Below are 21,220 nucleotides of genomic sequence, written 5' to 3' on the forward strand. Positions count from 1 at the left end.
ATCATGTAAGCATATAGAAGAAAGAAAATGTTGCCTAGTGTGTTTTTATTAGGTGATAAATTGGAATGCTGAGAAAAAAACATCCAAAGGACATTTAGCACATCTATGTAGTAACAATGGAAAAGGATTAGGTAAGTCTAGAGAAGTAGGCTATGCTTAAACTAATCTAATATCCTAGAGGTATTAAAATAAGTATTCAGGAAATTGTACTTGTATTATCTGAAAGTAGTTTTACAAAGGAGTTGCCATTTAATAAATCAGCTTGTAAGTTAATGTATATCGATCAATATAACCCCTTTCATCATTCTTCCTCATCTCTCCCAACCAAACTCCTCCCTCAATTTTCTGAATTATAGGATATACCTTGAATATTATATATTTTTTTCATTTTTATTTATTTTTTATTGTAATTAGTAAAAGGGTTACATGATATTTGCCAGATAGAAGGTGCATTAATTCACATACATTGATACCCTTTCACAAGTCTTGGTACCCATTTCCCTCCCCTTGAATATTATATTATGACTGAAATCTTCTATTTCTTCTCTTCACTGGTCTACCTCCTTCCCTTAATCTCCCCACAAACCTCTCAAGTGCCAATTTCTGGCTTTCATTTGTGGGACTGAGAGTTACATTTTCTAATTCGATGCTTTAAATTGACTTTTAGCTAACATACAAGTTAGAAACAGAATATAATCAAGTCCCTATTTTACCCATCCTGACTTCTTGTTAAATTGAATATAATTACTAATACTAAATGAATTATAATTACCAATACTAAATGAATTATGAATGACAATACAATACTAAATTAAGGCAAATATTAATTTCACTTTCCATTTATATGATTTTTCTCAACTGTCCTTTTTCTCTCCATGACCTAATCCAGGGTTATCTAATGCATTTAGATGTCACAACTTCTCAGTACTCCCCAACTTCGCAAAGCTTCTTAGTTTGTCTTTGTCTTTTATGAACAAGACATTCAAAGAGTGCTTGTAAAATCTTTTGCATGGGGCCAGGAGTTTGGCCTAGTGGTAGAGTGCTTGCCTCGCATTCATGAAAACCTGGGTTTGATTCCTTAGTACCACATACATGGAAAAGGCTGGAAGTGGTGCTGTGGCTCAAGTGATAGAGCTCTAGCCTTGAGTAAGCCCATGAGCTAAAAAGCCTAGGACTGGAAAAAAAAGATCTTTTGCATAAGATTCTTCAATGATAACTTTGTTAATGTTGTCTTATGGCTACATGAAGTAGCCTTTTTAGGTCACACATAGAAAAATGATATTGTGTGCAGCTCATATCATCCTATTAGAAAAAAAAACATGTCTCAATAATGATGCTAACTTCAATTATTTGATCAACATAGCATCTGTTATATATACCAACTGTAAGGACTTCTAGAATAATCTATTATTTATAGATCTTTGGCCCACCAAATTTTCTTGGACATCTCACATCAAGAACCAGTTGATTTATGCTTTCAGGAATGTGCTGATTTGTTACAGTCACGTGGGCATTTAATGTAATACCTATATTATTAGTTAAAATAATGATGTTTGAGTCACTGGGTATTTCTGAATATAAAACATTTGCATGAATTGATGTTTATATCCTTCAAGCCATAATTTGACTTAATACTCTGTGAAATGAGGAAGCCTAATTTCACACACCATGGGTGGGAAATAAGAGATTGTGATCCAAGATCATCAGCATTACATTTGCTTTTATTTCAAAGTCTAGGCAACTTCAGGATCAGCTGAGCCACATTATCTTTTCAAAGAAAGAAAATCAAGAAATCTTTTCCAACTTATGTATATAAGTGAAATCAACAGAACATCAAATAACACCTAGAGTTCAAAGCAATCAAGATATTGGAGAAATACATTTCCTTGGTCCTTTACTGAAAATAACCTTCTACATATATTGTCAGCAACAAATTATTTGTATTTGTATGCACCTATGTACATTCTCTTTTTATTCATGGTGCATTAAATATGAATTAATATTTCATCACATACCAATTGTAGGCATTTTTAATTATTTGCTTTTGCTGATAAAAAGATAATGATGAGAAAAAGATATCCTTCCTTAACACTCACATATATATTTTTTTTCTTGGCTCTTACTTATAAAAGTCACAGAAATACTTTGACTAGAACCCTTTTATTCTAATATCACTTTTTTTTTCATTCTCAGTTTGGGGCATTGTAATAGTTAATTTAGATTTCAACCTGATTAGGTTAAGACAATTCTTCATGTGTCTATGAGAGTGTTTCCAACGATGACTGGCAACAACTGGCAACCAACCTTAACATGGGTGGCATCATCCAATTAGCTGGAGGCCTGCACAGAAAGAAAAGTTGAGGGAGTAAAGCCAAATAGAGGATGCAAGCTTGACTCTTTTGGAGGGGGTGCTACGTTACTGCTGCGGTGGCTGCCATGATCATCTGCCTCCAGCTTTTCCAGATTTCCAATGTGGACACACCAGTTCATCTATAGAAAACACCCAGGACTTTAGCTTCAGAGTAGGATGAATCATTTGTTTCTCTTGTTTGAAGCTCTTGGCTTCTTGGGCTGAGAAGCTACTTACTTCTCTGTTTTTCTATCTTGCTGCAGTCAGTCAGTCAGTCAGTCAGTCAGTTAGCCATGGTAGAGTTGGCCACACTCTGACTGTGGAAACCAACCAAAGAAATCCTCTTTCCAAAAGAAAAAGAAACTGACTATATGTGATAGATTCAATAATTAAAAAATAAGTCTTGTAATTATTATTGTTTCTCCTCCTTTAGAGATTCTTAACTAATCCATATATAAAATCAAGATTATTTTGTAATGAACTGTTTCTGATAAAGAAACGATTGCTCTTCTGTATTAAAAGTGTTTGTTTTCCTTGGTTGCCTGGATTGCAAATAAAACTTCAGAGTAGGTATTTGACTCTGGATTTTTTTGCCAGTCCTGCGGCCTGAACTCAGGGCTTGAGCACTGTATCTAAACTTCTTTAATGTTAATTACCTAGAAACTAAATTATTTCACTTTACTTGTATGAATATAATTCATATAAAAATTATAGCTCAAAATAGAAGCTAAAATAAGACCAGATGATAAAGATGACAGTTCCAAAGAATGTTTAAGTTGTAGTTCCTTTAGAAATATTATCAAATTAATCAATATTCTTCCTTTCCTTAGATCTTAGGACACAATTGGGAGCAGTTTTTTGCCATTGTTTTGAATTCAAAGATCATCTTTTCTTATAAACTTCTTTTGTTTCCAAGAACACCACACATGAAAGATCTTATTTCAAATATATATATATTTATCATTTCACATAAAAACAACCATGAAATGCCTATCATAGTTGTGCTTGTTATTCACTGAAAGAAAACTTCTGAGCTTCTACTAGGTATGAGATCTTGAGGTATAATCAATATTTTATAATCAACAATAGAATTCCGAAGAGCTAGTTGTAAGTGTTGTTAAGCTTTTAGCTCAGTGTTGCTTGGGGCAACATGGGCCAAGAAGGAGGAAAATAAACTATACTGAAACAGTCCCAGGTGCCAGGCTGAAACCTGATGAATGAGATGGAAACAGACACGAGTCAATGGGCTTTGCTTTCACTGTTCACCTGTAAGAGATGCGCTTGGAAAAGCAAAACTTCCCCTTAGGCAGGGAAAGAGATGCATGGGTACCTTGCAATAAAGGCATCTGCCAGTCTAGCAACGAAGCTAACCAGTCTACAAATCTTAGCCAAGAAAGCCAGAAAGCTAAGCCAGACAGGCAAGGATGATTAATATTCAGCCATTTATCCTCCCACCAGGACAAGTCCACACTTCAAAGTATTAACGATGAAACCACATAGAGCAATTTTTCTCTTTACAGGTTTTTGTGTTGCCTTGATTGCTAACTAGCTTGCTTAGTGGTCACTGTGATTAAATTACTCAAATTGTCTTCATTTTCTTTAATCTGGAAATACACAATAACATTGTAGGTGATTTTTTTCCTGCTAAATTTTCTGTATTATATATTGAGACATTTAGAATGCTTTTCAGTGCCTTGGCATTCTTCTTATTCTAAATTATCTTGGAAAAATTAATAGGAAAGTTTTAGAAGTCCAGGGACAAGATCTGCACTTATAACACTCATGATAAAACAAGGACTGCAAAAGGATGACAAAAACTTAGGAGGTCAAACAAATATGACCAGAATCTATTCTGTATTAGCTATGTTCCCTTTTCTTCAGTTCTTTTGGCCACAAGTTTTTCTGTTGTTATTAGAGTTCCCACTGATAAGTAAAAATAAATCATAATTAACATTAATAAGTTACCTTTAGGGTAATAGGATTCCTTAGTGATTATGGCACAATTAAGCCATCCAGGAGAGTCTAATTAGAATGTTATTTATCCTCTGTCTACTTGCCAATTATTTTACATTATCTTTGATCAGCTTACTTCGACATTTACAAATATTAAGGTAGAGATGGAAGAGGTGATTTTGAGATATGGTCCTTACAATTTCTGGAAACAAATATGTTTCTAGTGAAGTTAAAGAAAGAAATTTCAAAAGAATCTTTCTCTGAAGCTTTGGAAACAAGTCATTTTTACTTCTGTTTTTGTGTCCTAATGCATTTGAAGAGGCTGTATCATGATCTGACTCAAAAGCCTAAGAAATTATATCCAAACTACTATAAACCTCTTCTTTTTAAGACTCAGTATTCTTGGTGATAGTTGGGAATATATAACAGAGCGTAATAAACTCTACTGAACACACACACAAATTAATAAAATATGAAAGTGCAAAAAAGATTCAGAGAAAATAAATCAGCCACATTCGAAAAGGAAAGATGTTGAAAACATATGCCTTCCAACATGAAGCCGAAAATCTAACAACAACATAGAAGAGTCTATGCTGTGCAGTGAAAGTTCTACCATTTGAGGCACTACTATTTCTGGTTTTTTTGTTGTTGTTGTGGTTGTTTGGATTTTCTTTTTTTTGTTTTTTGGTTAAATGAAATAAAATCCCATAGAACTTCCTGCCCAAGCTGGCTTTGAACCCCAATCCTCAGACCTTATTCTTACAAGTGTGAGCTACCAGAGCTTTTACAATTCTCGCTGAAACTTGAGATTATTTTATGTATCAGGTTTCCAAAATAATCGCAGTACTAGACATTTATACACACACATCATGCAAAAGAGTACAAACTAGGTATCTTTCTATTATCAAAATTGATTCAGGGCCAGTCCTTCATGTGTCATCATGGTTCAAGTGTTTCTTTATCTCTTCACCAAATTTTATCTAACTAAGCATAAATTCTAGGATTTAGATGGGAACTGAATTTGTGCATCTTGCTCCAAATATACCAGATTCAAATTAATATTTGCATAATTTAGAGGATACAATCTTCTCCCTTTTCCCAACTTATCTCTACATATAATTTTAACTATAACAGAAACTATAGCTATTTTCAAGAGAAACCAGTTGTTTGCTTCTCAGAGCAATTGGTCTAAAACAATTAGGATTTAAAACATACATAAAACATACTGCCAATACTTTTTAAATTGTCTTTGTTAAAATACTTTGGTAGTTGTTACTTGTGCTCTAGCAGTAAAGCAAAGTACAATTTGAAAGATCTTGGTCTTCCTCTCAAGTTTTCCACTGCCCTACAACACTAAGTACCACTCAGTCACTGAAGTAGCCATTTCAAAGCGTTCTGAATTATAACAAAGCCTTAGATCTCAGTTCACAGTAGAATAAAAATGTTATTGAAATACTGGCCTTTTAAATAAATTTTCTATTTTCTTATGATCGACCTTACCTAACTTAGAGTTATACTAAGTCCTACAAGCCAGGAGAGTGTAAGAGAAAAGGAATAATAGGTACAGAATAACAAAAAGTTTAAAATTACCTCTAATTCAAATCAGAATTAGCTTGTCTATTTTATATTGGCTTGGCTACTAAAATTCAAAAATTTTACTTTAATAACAATGCAAGAGTCACTCACTTTCCTGATCTTTTGTAAAAGCTATGGAAACTTCTCTAATACTAAGAGGTACAATTTAAATTTAAATTGGACATTCCCCAACCGTATGTACTTTCTATTTAAAAAGCTAGTTTAAAGTTCATTTTCCTGTTTTGTAATTCTAAGTGCATATAAAATTTTACTACTTCAGTTTTTGCAAAGATAATTTCTCTTAAGAAAAAAAAAACTCAAAGGGGGCCATGAACATAGCTTAGTGATAGATTGCTCACCTCACATGCCTGAAGTCCTGGGTTCAATTCCTCAGTACCACATACACAGAAAAAGTCAGAAGTAGCACTGTGGCTCAAGTGGCAGAGCACTAACCTTGAGCAAAAAAAATGTTCAAGGACAGTGTTCAAGCCTTCAGTTCAAGCCCCAGGACTAGACAAAAACCCTAGAGGAATAAATATTCAATCTTATTAAGAGGGAAAAAAGGCAATGTCATATTTGTGTTTGAAATCCTACTTTCCAAAATAAAACTTCACATAGGTTTCCCTTTTGTTGTATCTTGTTTTCTTTAAATATTTTTTAAATCCACTTAAAACATCAATTGTGAATTATCACTTAGCTTTCATAAGTTAAAAGAATTTATTTTGTAATTATTCAATGTATAGTTTTTCTGAGTTCCCAATTCGGGAAAACTACAAAATTTTCTGAAGTCATGTGGGCAGTAGACCTTCAAACTGAGTTAAAAGAATATATCTAGCTCTTCAATCTTGATGACATTTTATAATTGTCTTGTGGTTTCTAGAGTGAACACAGCAGAGGGAAATGGGAACCATCTGTCAAAAGGTATGAAGAATTACTAGACGTTATTTTGTTAAAGGCCAATATAAAGTTCTAGTACTTGTTCAATAAATATATTCATTTGTTAAATGAAATAACAACGGCATCATGCGTTGTTTAAAACAAAAAAACAATTATCAGTTTATTTCATTGTCACCATTTTAAATAAGTAATTACTTTTAAGGAATGAGATTAAAGATTTGATTGATATTAAACATTTGACTATCACTTTTAATTCCATTTATGTATCAGGAAAAATTGTTATAAATTTCTTTAGAAAGAGACTAATTCATCTGCATATACTTCTTATGCAGAATAGGAGAAACTGGAGGGTTAGGACCAATCTGACATCCATAAGAGTCCAAAGAGTTACTTATATGGAATCCCTTGTGCATAGATATACATAATTTTGCTAGAAGGACCAAAAAAGTTGGACAAATTTTGATCATTTAGCTAACCTATATAGATAAGCCCCCAGATTTCTTTGTTACCTATTTATAGGCCAATTGCATTTTCTAAGCTGGCATATGTCCTAACCATAGGTGACTAATCCATGCCTTGTCTTTCATGAACTGGATTAGTCACCCACCACCCTTTTCATACTAACCATTTATATTACCAGAACAAGGATGCTCTGTAATCCTCCTCCAAACTTTGTTTTATTTTGGGATGTGCTTTAAAAAGCAAAATTCTTGGCTGAAGAGTCATTGGACTAAGAATAAATTTTAAATATTTATAGATGGATAACTTCTAAATTGAATGTGAAGCTTTTAAGATGATATCACTGAAATTTACAGATTCACAAATTTTCTAAATAATCTAGCCTTCTGATCTAAAACGAATGGATTAAAATAAGTATTTGCAAGGAAAATAGAAGTATGAAATATAAATGCTGGCTTACATATAGAGAAGGGGAAGTTCTTGTAAGAGAACATCTTGTCCTGATAACTAATGTCTTATTATTCACTGACTCATTTTATCCTCTAGCGCTAAAAAAGATTATTTTCCCTCTCCAGCATTTTCCACTGACACCAGGTTTCATATAAGATTATTTTTGTGGACTTTGATATAAATAATTGGGTGGTAGCCAACTCTAATAAATGTAAATTCCCAGAATTCTGAGCACAATGTGGTAGTGAAGGTTATGGTATGAGAATGTTTGGGTTTGGAGTTGGCCTCTCTTGCAAGCTAAGTTACTTAGAGAAACTTACTTAATTTCTCGGTTTATTAGCAGCTCTGTTTTTAAATTATAACTAATAACAGTTCCTAAATTATATGGTACATTAAGGTTTTTTTGAGATAGTTATTTTTAAACAGTAAGAATTGAAACACTATTGATGTTATGACAAGTCAACTTGACTGTACAGTCTCGGTTTCTTCTGCTTTTGTCCATGTTGAGTCTATTCTTTCCACAGAAGCCAGAAAAGTTTTGAAAAAAATTACAACTAGTGGGGAAACAGTGGCTCATACCTGTTATCCCAACCCCATTGGAAGTGGATATCAAAAGGATCACAGTTTTAGGCTAGCTTGTAGTAACTAAGTTTGTAAAATCCCATTTCAACAAGAAAGATCTGGGTGCAGTGGTGTGTGATTATCAAAGCAATTAAATGGGAAACATAAATTGTAGTCCAGGCTTCCCTACAGGAAAAGGAAAAGAGATTATTTCAAAAATCACTAGCACAAAAGGCAATAGCTCAAGAGTAGAATGCCCGCCTAGCACACATGAAGTCTTGAATTCAAACCCCAATACTCCACTGCCAAAACGAAAGAAAATCATGCCACCACTGTTCTTGAACATCACAAGGGTTTCTGACCATTAGAATCAGTTTCAAGTACCTTATCTAGACCCCAACTATAATCATGATTTTACCCAAAACTCCTTTCTTGCCTCATTTTCTAGGTTTCTAACTCTGCTGGTGCTTATGCTCAATTCATAATATGACATTCTTGCCTTAGGACTGTGCTGGTTCTGCCTGTCTCTTCACTTGCACTTAGGCCTCATCTTTAATATTACAGAAGTCTTTATTAATGATCATATCTTCCTGCTTTCTTTTCTTAATACACCTCAACAATAGCTAAAATTGACACATCTCTTCATTATTTGTTCTCAGCCTGGCTCAATCAACTGAAAGAAAACACACACACACACACACACACACACACACACACACACACACACACACACACAGAGTCTGAGGTCATTCTTATTTTCTAAGTTCTCCAATGCACAACACATGATAAATAGTTGCTTGATGGCTGTGTAAATAATTACACTTTGATTTAAAGCTGATGAAATGAAGAGGATAAATTGATCAAAACTCTCACCAGAATTTCTATTCCTTATTGCAGGAGGAGATGATTCTCAGGCTGATTGATCAACTTTATTCTACTTTTATAATTATTATTTTATCAGTGTTGCACATAACAGGAAAGCCTTAGAAAGGGAAAAGACACGTGCAATAAGATACAAAAGCCAAGTTCCAACATAATACGTGAGTATACATACATATATGGGTATGTCTTATATGTACCTATGTATAGACATCGGGGTAAATTTGGATGAAGCAAAGCCTAGATAAAGTTTGTAAAGAGTCTGTTCCCTGAAAAGTTTCCCCAAATAAGAGATTCCCCTTTATTGTAACATTCTTTCCATCTACAATGTATAGCCTCTTCTCTATTTATAGCTGTTGCAGATCAGTTAATACCTTCCATTTCCTTGTGCTTGTCTCAAAGTCTTTTCAGTCATAACAGTGTCATGAACCAGATGTCATATTCAAAACTGGGAAATGTAAAAATTGATTAAGAGGGCAAATATTGTCTAAATACGTGCAGACAGAAAGCTTGGTACATATGTGGGAGCCTTTCGCTGAGCTGCACTTTCACAAAGTTTATAATTCAAGGTCAGGCGCTTTTATCAGAACCCAAAGAGTGAGGCTTGGAGAGGGTGACCTTAGAGGATCTGACCAACTGGTTGCAAACTAGGAAGCAGGCATAGAAGAAGTAAACATTGTTATTTTGTGGCCACAAATATCTAGGCATCTTCTGACAGTGTCTCTCATTATCCCACAAGACAGGCTATCAGCCATTACTTCATTCTCACAAAAGATTTCTGTGCAAGAGAGCATATCTGAAGGTACTAAAGGAATACATACAACACATCTTCTCATTCAGTCCCATCTAGAGTTTGACACTCATTTCTTACTTTTTGAAATTAAAGTCTAAATTAGGCAGTAGCTTTGCTAACTAGATCCTTCTAGAGATACCCTCATCCACTGAAGGCTACTTCCCAAAAGATTTTGCCTCTCTCTATTTCATCTCTCCACTCCCCTCCTGAGAGGTTTTGTGCATTCTTCCAAACCACAGCCAAACCTCTGCCCAGAACGCACAATGAATCTTAAATTGTGCCTACCATTTCTTCTTTGTCCAAATTCTTCTAAAAAATAACCTATTACTTCTGTTCCTATTACAATCTATTACATTACTACCTGTCCAACATCTTTTCATTAAGTCCTCAAAGATCAAGTAAAATTAATTTGAGTTCTGCCTACTGGTAAACAAACAGTACCGTTCCTCAGTTTTCTTCCTCCTCTGCCTTTTTTCCTCTATATTATTGTCTTCAGATTTGCTTCACAAACTCCTACACCCAAAATCATAACTTTGTCTGTGTTCTATTTTTAATTCTAACTCTGAGTAGCTTTCTTTCTACCTCTCTATTTATTTCAGACCTTAAAACACAATTTCAAACACTGTAAACCATTATTTGATAAGGGAAAAGATGTTTAAAACAGCTCAATAAGTATATCCTATAACCTGATCTACTCTCTTACTTCATGCCTGATTGCACAGGAATATTATTCTAGTATGATTAAAGAAAAAATATCTCTCTCTTCTCACTCACCCCATTTTTGGTTCAGTACTGCTCCATTTTGTCCTAAGACAAATGGGAAGAACCTAGCTCTCCTCACAACTATCTGGCAAGAAGTTGAGCACTAAGTGCTGTTGAGAAAGTTAATTTCATGATAATTTTTTATTGTGAACACTTTTGATATTTTTTCTTTAAATAAACAAAGAGGTTAGGAGTGAGCCACTTGGATGTTGATTGACAGCTAGCAATCTCTCCCCATGTACCTATCATAAGTGAGCTTGTTACCTGGCTGTTGTCATCATGAGTAGACCTAATTGCAGAAACATAGACAGACACTCTACTTTCTCTCCACCATGTCAGAACATATTGATTGACAATAATTCCACAAGCTATATCCATTTTATTGGCTTTACTTAAACAAGTATCATGGAGTTCACTTGGTAACCAGGACACCTTGAGAACACAGATTCTTTAAATCAATATAAAATACCCATAGCATTTCTCAGATCATACATTGTTCCTTATATGCCATGTAGATTGCAGAATAGTGAAAAATCATTTAAAGGGAGCTGTACTGATGCAACAAGCATCCAGCTGGCATTAGATGAAAACAAAAGTCTCTGTAAAGAACCAAGAAAGTTTTATGAAAGACAGGTTCTGAGTTTCAAGGCATACAGCTGTCACATGCAGGTTGGAATGGACTGTGTGCCACAAATGGGAGCTCTAAGAGGAGCCTCAGATATAGGCAAGGTGCTTCATATTAGTAATTTTCCTAGATGAGGCTTTGAGTAATGGCTAGGTGACAAGGCAGTAAATCTTCCCTGTCTCAATTTTGGGGTCCTCCTTTATAGTCTCATGAGAGGGAAGTGGCATCCAATAACTGATTAAACTTAGACATCAGATATTTCTGATAATATTTGGTATACTTACAGATATAATTATTTTTTGGCACAAATAAGTTACCAGTTTGTGCCTCATGTTCTGCTGGCAGATGGTAATTGTTTACTTGTATAAACAAGATGTAGAGTCATTCTGTTTTGGCACTCATCCTCAAAATGAAGTATCTTGGATAAAAAATGTTTCTTTTTTAATTTGGAGTTAGTCAAGTCTCCGCTCAACTTTCATGACCCTGTTCTACACATCACAAAAATAGTGAGGTTCAGGCCCATCTTTTTCTCAGATGTGTTAATTGGAGAGCTACCAAACAAGCAACTACTTCTATGACCAGCTCAAGTCTGATCATGGAAACTTGAGTACTTCCACCACTACATGCTGCTAATAATATCCTTTACCATCACTGTGAGACTTCACTTCAGCTATGACAAGCTGCATGATTTCCAAATGACTGAAACAGTCCTAGAAGGCCTTGCCAATGCCTGTTCTGGGCACAGTAGCAGTTTCCAAGGAAGTTTGAAAGGAAGGGCAATCAAGCCACCCTAGTGATTGGACAAAACTCTTGATCAACAAAAGGTGGCTATACTATAAGAGACTTGTCATCTGATACATGGATATCTGTGATTGGTGAATCCATGAAGTTCATGATTGGTGGAACTATTTGTTTTGAACATATCATCCTGTACATAGTAGAACTAAAGGCTGTATACAACAGTCCACACCTTTCTTGTGGTTATAGTAGCATGTTATTTTAATTTCTAGATCTAGGTCAGTCAGAAAACTTCTTTACACACCCTCTTCTCTTTTGTTGTAACACTAGTAAAGACTTCTGAAAGGTTATTCGTTCATGAAAGTAGACTGAGCCAGCAACACTAAGAGCAGAAGAAACTCTAGATTTCCAGCCTCAGGCACCCAGCAGTGACATTTTAGAGGGATGCAGGGGAGTGGCTGCTAAGGCTACAGTTTCCTAGGATTTTCTAAACACTTGGCTCACTCCACAGCTGGGAGGTAAGGCGTCTTAGAGCGTTCTAGAGAAGAGCCAGGAGTAGACTCTGGAGCTAGGAAAGACTGCCAAGAAGGCAAGAGGTTTGGAGAGCTAAAGCTACTAAAGGCAAGGAGCCACAATGAGCTATTACCACAAACCCAGTTTCCTTAAGAGTATTCATGAGAGATCTTACAAGACTAACAGCAGAAGTTTTAGATACTCTGTGCTTGGTGAACTGAAACAATACCTGGTGTTAAGATATCTGAGGGAGTGGGGTGCAAGTCTCTCACCTATAATCCTAGCTAATCAGGAGGCTAAGATTTGAAGATCATGGTTCAAAGCCAGCCCAGGAACAAAAATCTGTGAGACTATTATCTTAATTAACCACCAGAAAACTAGAAGTGGCTCTGTAGATCAAGTGATAGAGTTCTTGCCATGAGCTGAAGAGCTCAGGATCAGAACCCAGGCCCAGAGTTCAAGTCCTACAACCAACCTAGAAAGATACCCAAGGGGGACGGGTGCAATGGTTAACACCTGTAAACCTAGCTACTCAAGAGGCTGAGATCTGAGGATCTCATTTCAAAGCCAGCCTGGGCATGAAAGACTGTGAAACTCTTATCTCCAATTAATCACTAGAAAAGGGGAAATGGGGCTTTGGCTCAAGTTAGGGTGGTAGCCTTGAGCTGAAGAGCTCAGGGACAATGCCCAGGCCCAGACTGCAAGCCCCATTACTCACAAAAAAACAAAGACTAAAACAAAAACAAGCAAAGGGTATCAATGTTTGTGAAGTAATGCACCTTCTATCTGGTGAATGTAATATAACCCTTCTATTAATTACAATAAAAAAGCAAACAAAAAATAAAAGGATGCCCAAGGTATTCAGCACCTAAAGCTTACATTTCATGATATTAGCTGTATAAATTTCTCAAAATATTCAATTATCATGATTTATCATCTAAATTTTTACTAGATACTGAAATTGACATGGATTTGTGAAAATTACAAATTAAAGTGTTATTGACATTAGATAATTTATACTCCTTAGCTTACACTACAACCTCTGAAGTTCATGGGAAGATATAATCTTACAATTCGTTTCAACATTTTAACTACAAAATTAAATAACCATAATCCCATATTAATTATAACAAATAAACTACCCTCCAAATAGTTTATGGAAAAGAATGTCGGTATTCTAATTCATAACTAATTGTACTTCTAGAAAAGATTGCTTACAAAGTGGGCAGCCAATGAGGTGACATTGAAATTCTAACCGGATTTTTTAGGCCTCAAGACCAAATTCTAGAAGCTTCATGTATCAGATTCTGCCAATTATTCAAATAAAGAGACAAAGGGAAGGGCAGAGAAAGATGTATTACATGGCATGGACATGGTATTCAAAGGCAGGAGCACTCTTCAACTCCCTTTTGGGTACAGACAGGAATGATCAGGGGGAGTCACTCTTCTTCCTTAGAGAGAATTGTGATTCTTGTCATAAAAATACTACTCTACTGTCTTATCTTTTCTGCTTCTAAGGAGGAGTGCTGACTATATAAAGAATCATTCAGAATCAAAGAAAATGGAGGAAGAATGCCAAGCATTTTTCTTGTTTTTTGTTATAACTTGTTGGGCCACCAAAATCAGAGTTTAAGCACCTCTTACAAAACTTTCTAAAGAAATGGGTCTTCACATTGGTAAATCAGTAAAATGAACAGTCATTAGACTAATATTAATCATATAGAATACTAATTACTTAAATGCTTATCATCACAATCTTTACTTGAAATTCCAATCATGGTTTAATACTGCTACCTGGGTTTAGAAGCAAGATTTTGGCTCACAACCATGTTCATTGCCATTTAAAAATAATTAAATCCATACAGAATTAAACCTCTTCACCTTCCCATAGTTGTTTTAGGAATTGTTTTATGATTTGAAAAATACACTATTTCAGCCAAGTATCCTGATTTAGAAATAGATCAGAATAACCCTGGTATATATTAGACAGATTGCTTTTTCATGCAGAAACATTCTGAAACAAATTCAAAAATAGTATATTTAATATGAATATATAAAATAAAATAGTTACTATTTTAAAAGAGTAATTCAGACATGAATATACTTGGTGAGAACTAAAATGCATGATGGAATAATTCCCAGAATATATATTTTATCCTCTCATTATTGTATTATCTGATCATTTACCCTACTATTAGAGGATACACAATTAGCTAATTGTACTACTCTAAAAAATTTAACTAGAATCTTTATTAAAAATGTTCAAAAAGCTTTATCATCCAGAAATACTGAATTAAAAATTTAGCCATGTTCAACCAGAGATAAATAATGCCAACTGGCCAAAATCTATTGCCAAGTATATATTTCTGCAATTTGGTGCTTGCTAATAATAGATTTTCCTATGATATTAACCATCAAGCACCATAATAAGCACTCATCAGAATACTCCAAATCTCTTATGATTAAACTGCATATTATTTATTGTGAATTCCCTTGCTAACATGAACACCTAGTGACAGTGGTCAGATTTTAATAAGATAATCTTTCCACTTAATAACACAGAAAATCAGTGACAATAGAGTTGTAATTTTTCAAAACATCTGTGACTATTTTCTTAAATCGATTTTCTCTATTCTATTTCCTTAAATCTAATCAAGAAACCTGAGAGATAAGATCAGCCCTTTTTGTCCTAAGTAACTAGAGAAAGAAATAATGTATTGTTAGCAGTATGAGCAAAAATAAAATAAAATAATTTTTTTAGAGAAAAAGAACATTCACAATTATTTTTTCTATAGTAGGATGAAAAGCATAAAAACAAAAAGCTGAATCCAAGCTTTCTGATATTCTGTTTTTCTAACATATAAAAATATGTGTGTGTGTGTGTGTGTGTGTGAGTGTGTGTGTGTGTGTGTGTGTGTGTGTGTGCATGTATTTAGAGAGGATTAGTGGGCATTTTTTCTCAAAGGATATTTTATCATCTTCATCTGGATCAATAAAACACACATTTTTATTACCATAGGGTTTCCTAGATAGTGTCAGCTAAGTCATTTTTCTACTCTTTCTCTCTAGATAGGGAGACTGCCTATATCTCTCTCTGTAGAGCCCATCTCAACATATCAAAGCACCATCTGCCCAGTAGGGGATTACATAGAACAGTGATCACAGCAGCTCCCATATGAAGTCTCAGACCTAGGAAATGTTGATTGCATTAGTTTCAACATGCAAAAGATTCCTTCAGAGATTCAGGGACCAAAACCAACTGCTTCCCTTTTTCTTTTTTTAGCAGTTAAGAATAAAATAATGGCAAAAATTTAAAACAAGTTGTCCAACAGTTCAGCTTAAAGGATATAAAAATAATATCACAGAACCCAGTACCAGAAAGAATCTATAGAATCCAGACAATTAGAAAAGCATTAGGCCTCAGTAACTTTATCTCTCTTTGTCCTCACATTCTCCTTTGTTCTTTTTAAGTCTATTTACTTTCTGTTTTTTCTGCAGATAACCTTTATTTATTTGTCTAATTGCATGACTAGACATGATTTTTCTAAAAGATAACATTCATTTTGGGTAATGAGTCTCTGGCTTAAAATTTCCAATTAAATCACTTAGTTTCCTTTTAATCTCGGTTTCATTACTGAAAGATAATCTGATAGGAACAACTAATGTTTTAATGGGTTAGAATGCTGGAGATATTCCCAGAAGAAAAATTTAATAATTTTTATTTTTTTAATTTACGTTTGTTGTGAAGGTGATGTCCAGAGGGGTTACAGTTACAGACACAAGGTAGAAAGTACATTTCCTGTGGAACATTGTTACCTCCTCCAACAATTTTTCTCCCACTTTTCCTCCCCTACTACTTCTCTCAAGTAGTCTTGTATTCAATATTGTCTTGTAAGTATCCCTGTTACATTGGTTCACCCTTTGTCCTTTGTCTCATCATTTTGTTGGCCCGATATATCATAGGGTGAGAGAAAAAAATGAAAGGAAAAAGAAATAACCTTACATAGTACATTAAAAACAACAATCACAAAGAAAAACCTCGTGTTTCTGTATCTTGGAGATCATTTAGCTTAAGATCATCTTATATGGTCATATGTACATAGCTATTGAATTTACATAATTCTCTGCTAGGGCTATTCGAGACAAATACTAATTATTACAAATGAGGGAAATTATGGAGTCCACATTTCTTTGGTTCTGGCTTACTTCATTTAATGTTATTTTTCCAAGTCTTTCCATTTCCTTATGAATGGGGTGATGTCACTCTTTTTGATGAAAGCATAGAATTCCATTATGTTTGTGTATACATATATATATATATATCACATTTTCTTGGTCCATAAAAAAGCAGAATTTACATAGACACTAAAAGTAGAAGTTATATAGACACAGCCAGAATGATATAAAATTTAGGAACTCAATAAATAAAAATTCAAGGGAAATAAAAGACTAAAATATTCTGAGGTGAGTAGTGGCTCATGCCATTAATCCTAGCTACTCAGCAGGCTGAGGTCTGAAGATCACAGTTCAAAGCCAACTCAGGCAGGAAAGTCTTTTATACCCTTATCTGTAATTATCTACCTGAAAACCAGATTGATACTGTTGCTCGGGTGATAAAGTGCCATCCCTGAGCCAAAGAGCTCAGGAACAGTGCCCAGGCCCTGAGTTCAAGCTCTCATGGTCAACAAATAACAAAAGAAATGAATAAATAAATAAAATTTTGAGATTTACAATATTACTAAGTTTGACATTCTAATTTAAAGGAATTTTGGATAATAGATAAAAAGTTAAATACACATTCAAGATATAAAGTAGGGAACAAATGTCTACATCTACTAGGAAAAATGAATAAATATGATAGAGCAATATCCAAAACATAATAAATTCCACTGAATATTAGGTTTTATGCTCTCTGGTGTGTGTGTGTGTGTGTGTGTGTGTGTGTGTGTGTGTGTGTGTGAACAAACACATATGCAGAAATTTGGAAAACTTTTTCATGTCTTGAAAAATCACCCACCCCTTTGTATTAGCAACATCATAATATAATATTTCTTTAATTAAGACATAGTGTTGTTTTCTTTAGTATAGTAATACAACTCTTCTAGATCTAACTATATTTTAACAAAAATAAAACTTTCCTGGCCATACAAGAAAGACCAGCTGTGCCTTCATGAATACTGACACATGTAACTACAAAATATTGTTTTAAAGTTCGAGTTCCACGAACTTTACTGTCCAACCTGGCTTTGCATCACAGTTCTCTGGAACTAAGCCTCTGGAATAGCTAGCATTTCATGCATGAGTCAAAGGCACCTTACATATTCTTCTTTTACAAGCAATCTAATAATTATATAGGTGTCAGACCAAACCACATCAAAGTCTTTAGGAGGAATATGGATTTTCAACAAAAATCACCTTGTAACATTTTATCTTTTGTTCTTTCAGTTGTTTAACATTACAAAAATTAATGCAAAGTATTTTGCCAGAGTTCTTTAATGAAAACAATTTTTTCTCTTCATAATCATTTCATTCCTCACTTGAGATAATTTTTTAACCATCATTAAGTTCTTCTAACTCTATAACCAGTCTCTCCTTTCACATACTTTATGATCCTACATTTCTATTGCATGAGTCCTTCATGAAATTCACCAGGAAGACAGGTCCACTAACCATATTTGATCATCATTATAACCACCTATTCAAACTAATCCTTGAATCTGGAGGATAAACTAACTCACTGTTGAAGTCATAGTTTTTGGAAACAATTTCATCAGATAGCCTTGGTTGCCATGATATGTCAGCTTCTGAAATGTACAACTAGCCTTAACCAGATTAAGTTTTCTTTTCCAGATACCTTGTAACTATCATTGTTATTCAATGCAGTTAAAAATTTCATCAGTTGGGGGCCATGAGTTTGGCCTAGTGCTAAGATTGCTAGGTTAGCATGCAGGAAGACCCAGGTTCGATTCCTCCGTATCACATATATAGAAAAAAGCTGGAAACGGTGCTGTGGCTCACGTGGTAGGGCTCTAGCCTTGAGAAATCCCAAGGACAGTCAGTGTTCAGGCCCGGAGTTCAAGGCCCAGGACTGGCAAAAATAAATTTCATCAGTTAAGTTTGACTGCTAGACAAATGAATGATGATTTTTGTTCAAACATGGTTTCTAATAAAAATAGAAGTAAATGAACCATTTCAACCTAGTCCAATTTCTTCTCAAATTTTAAGACAAAAAAAACATGATCAGGCATTTTTACTGTTTTTATTTATGTTTTATACTCAGTGGGATTTTTTTCATTATGATTTATAGACAGCCTTATGTAAGTCTTGCCCCATGAGATTTACCTTTGCTATTTTCAAACTATTCTAATCATTTCTATTTTATGTACTAACTTTTCTTCATTAGTTCCAGGTTTTAATTCACCATTTTTGTAAAAAAAAGAGTAAGTACATGGCAAGGATAAGACACAAGATACAAATACAGTCTTAGTTATCTACAAGAACTGAACAGCATAGCAAATAGGAAATAAACACCCAGCAGTAGATAGTGAAATGAGTGATAAAACTACCTGCATGAAGTGAAGCAAAATATGAGGATAGTCAAAGGTAGTATATCACAGAAATTTAAAACAAACTACTTGGGAGTTAATGCCATGTACCTTAAGTTCATTTGCATTACAAGTGCCAGAGCAAAAATTACCTATGCAGGTCTGTGTGTGTGCGAGTGTGTGGGTGTGTGTGTGTTTTTCCAACTGGTGTTAGTTACAAAGATATTGACATATAAACGCACACACACATATTTGAAGAGAGGAATATATATATGAAGAAAATACATAGATGAAGAGAATAAGAGAGGAATATATATATATGTATATACATTTCCAAAATATTAGAGCTAGGAGAGGAGAATGAAATATTAAATTGTCCTAGCTAGGTAATGCTTTAAATTAGCTACAAATTATATTTCTATTCTGGACTATCAGTTTAAGAAGCTGAATTTTAAATCCTTTTGAAAGACATTGAGACCATGACTAAGGAAACTTTAAAAGACATAATGGACTTCCCCTAGCAGTTAGACAATAGTACAGTTTCAACTATGCTCTTAGGGATTCTTGCTTTGACACTAAATGAGAAACAACAAAGTAACAGGAATCCAAAAGCACAGTGCCACGATTAAGAAAGAGAACCAATAAAAATAATCAAAGAATGAATTAGAAACCTCTGTACTAATAAGTGCAAAAAATATCTGTGAAATTATTTTTCTGGAAGAAAACAAATATCACAGAACCATAAATGCAAAGAGTCTTTGTAGTAGAATCTTTGCAGGCTCAGGCCTGCAACCCTAGCTATCAGGCAGCTGAGATTTGAAGGTCATGTTTCCACCTGCACTGACAAAGTTCAGGCTCAGGGGCCAGGCCCTGAGTTCAATCCCCAGGAAGCACACACACACACACACACACACACACACACACACACACACACACACACATATGTGCACACACACACAGAGCAAACAAGAAAATAATCACTATCAACCATTACCTTGACATAATCAAAACACTACAATCCTGAATGTTTAAATTTCCAAATGCCCCAAGTCCTAAAGTTTAAGTCTCTAAACTTTAAATACAAGAAAATCTCATATCTAAAATCCTACAGAATTATGATCCCAGATTATTTTCTCAAATGTTGAAATTCTGAAAACCAAAATATTGAAAGCTCCTATTGCCACAGGACAAAGTAGAATGCTATGTAACCCTTCTATTAATTACAATAAAAAAATATGAAAAAAAGTACTTGATAAAGATAAAAAGAAATGTACTCTTGACTTATGTAACTGTAACCCCTCCGTATATCACTTTTGTAATGACAATAAAAATTTAAAAAATAAAAAAGAGGAAAATAATCCTGAATTTGGGGAAAAAATTTAAAAATGCCTTATGTGTCTTTCTTAGCAATTCTTCCAGCTGAGGTTGCAATGAATTAAAGCTGCATTTTCCGGAAAAAGCCAGCAAGGTTGCTAAGTGTTTAGAAAATAATGAAGTACAAGGCTGAACAAGAACATTTTTATGCAAAAATGTTGCTCCATAATTATTAGTATTATTCCTACCAAATGTGTGTCTGTGCATAAGAGTGTCTGTGACGTGGATTTATGTGACAACTTTCTGTGGCACAGAAAATGAGGAAATTTCACAGAGAGTTGCTCATGTTGCTATGTAGCAATTCATAAAAGAATTTCAGAAAGAACGGTGTCATTCAGAAAAATGAAAAAGAATCATGCTCTAAAAGAAAAAAATATATGGGCCAGGACTGTGGCCTAGTGGTAGAGTGCTTGCCTAGCATGCACGAAGACCTGGGTTCGATTCCTAGGCATCACATACATAGAAAAAAAGCTGGAAGTGGTGCTGTGGCTCAAGGGAAGAGTTCTAGCCTTGAGAAAAGTCCAAGGACAGTGTTCAGGCTCTAAGTTCAAGCCCACAACTGGCAATATATATATATATATATATATATATATGTAACTGATACAAGACTTTAAAGTACATTTATTGTCAGAGATGACCAAATCTTATGTATTATTTCCATGCAATTGCCTATAGATTCATTTTTGAAATGCTGAATTTATTTTTTTAGAATTTATGCATTTCTTTGGAGCTATAGGGGCTTTCTG

The 21,220-nt window shown here is 34.4% G+C and overlaps 1 long non-coding RNA gene across 1 annotated transcript in view; it reads left to right on the forward strand.

Moving 5' to 3' along the window:
• LOC150056883 (uncharacterized) overlaps positions 1-9,180 on the forward strand; it is a 35,484-nt gene extending 26,304 nt beyond the window's left edge. The window contains exons 2-3 of the long non-coding RNA XR_016537006.1: positions 6,759-6,799; positions 9,143-9,180. This is a non-coding gene — a long non-coding RNA (uncharacterized LOC150056883). The remainder of the gene's footprint in view (positions 1-6,758; positions 6,800-9,142) is intronic.
• Positions 9,181-21,220: the final 12,040 nt, after the last annotated feature.

The sequence above is a fragment of the Megascapheus bottae genome, chromosome 11 (assembly GCF_031878675.1).
Source record: "Megascapheus bottae isolate mThoBot1 chromosome 11, mThoBot2.hap1, whole genome shotgun sequence".
Classification (NCBI taxonomy): Eukaryota; Metazoa; Chordata; class Mammalia; order Rodentia; family Geomyidae; genus Megascapheus; species Megascapheus bottae.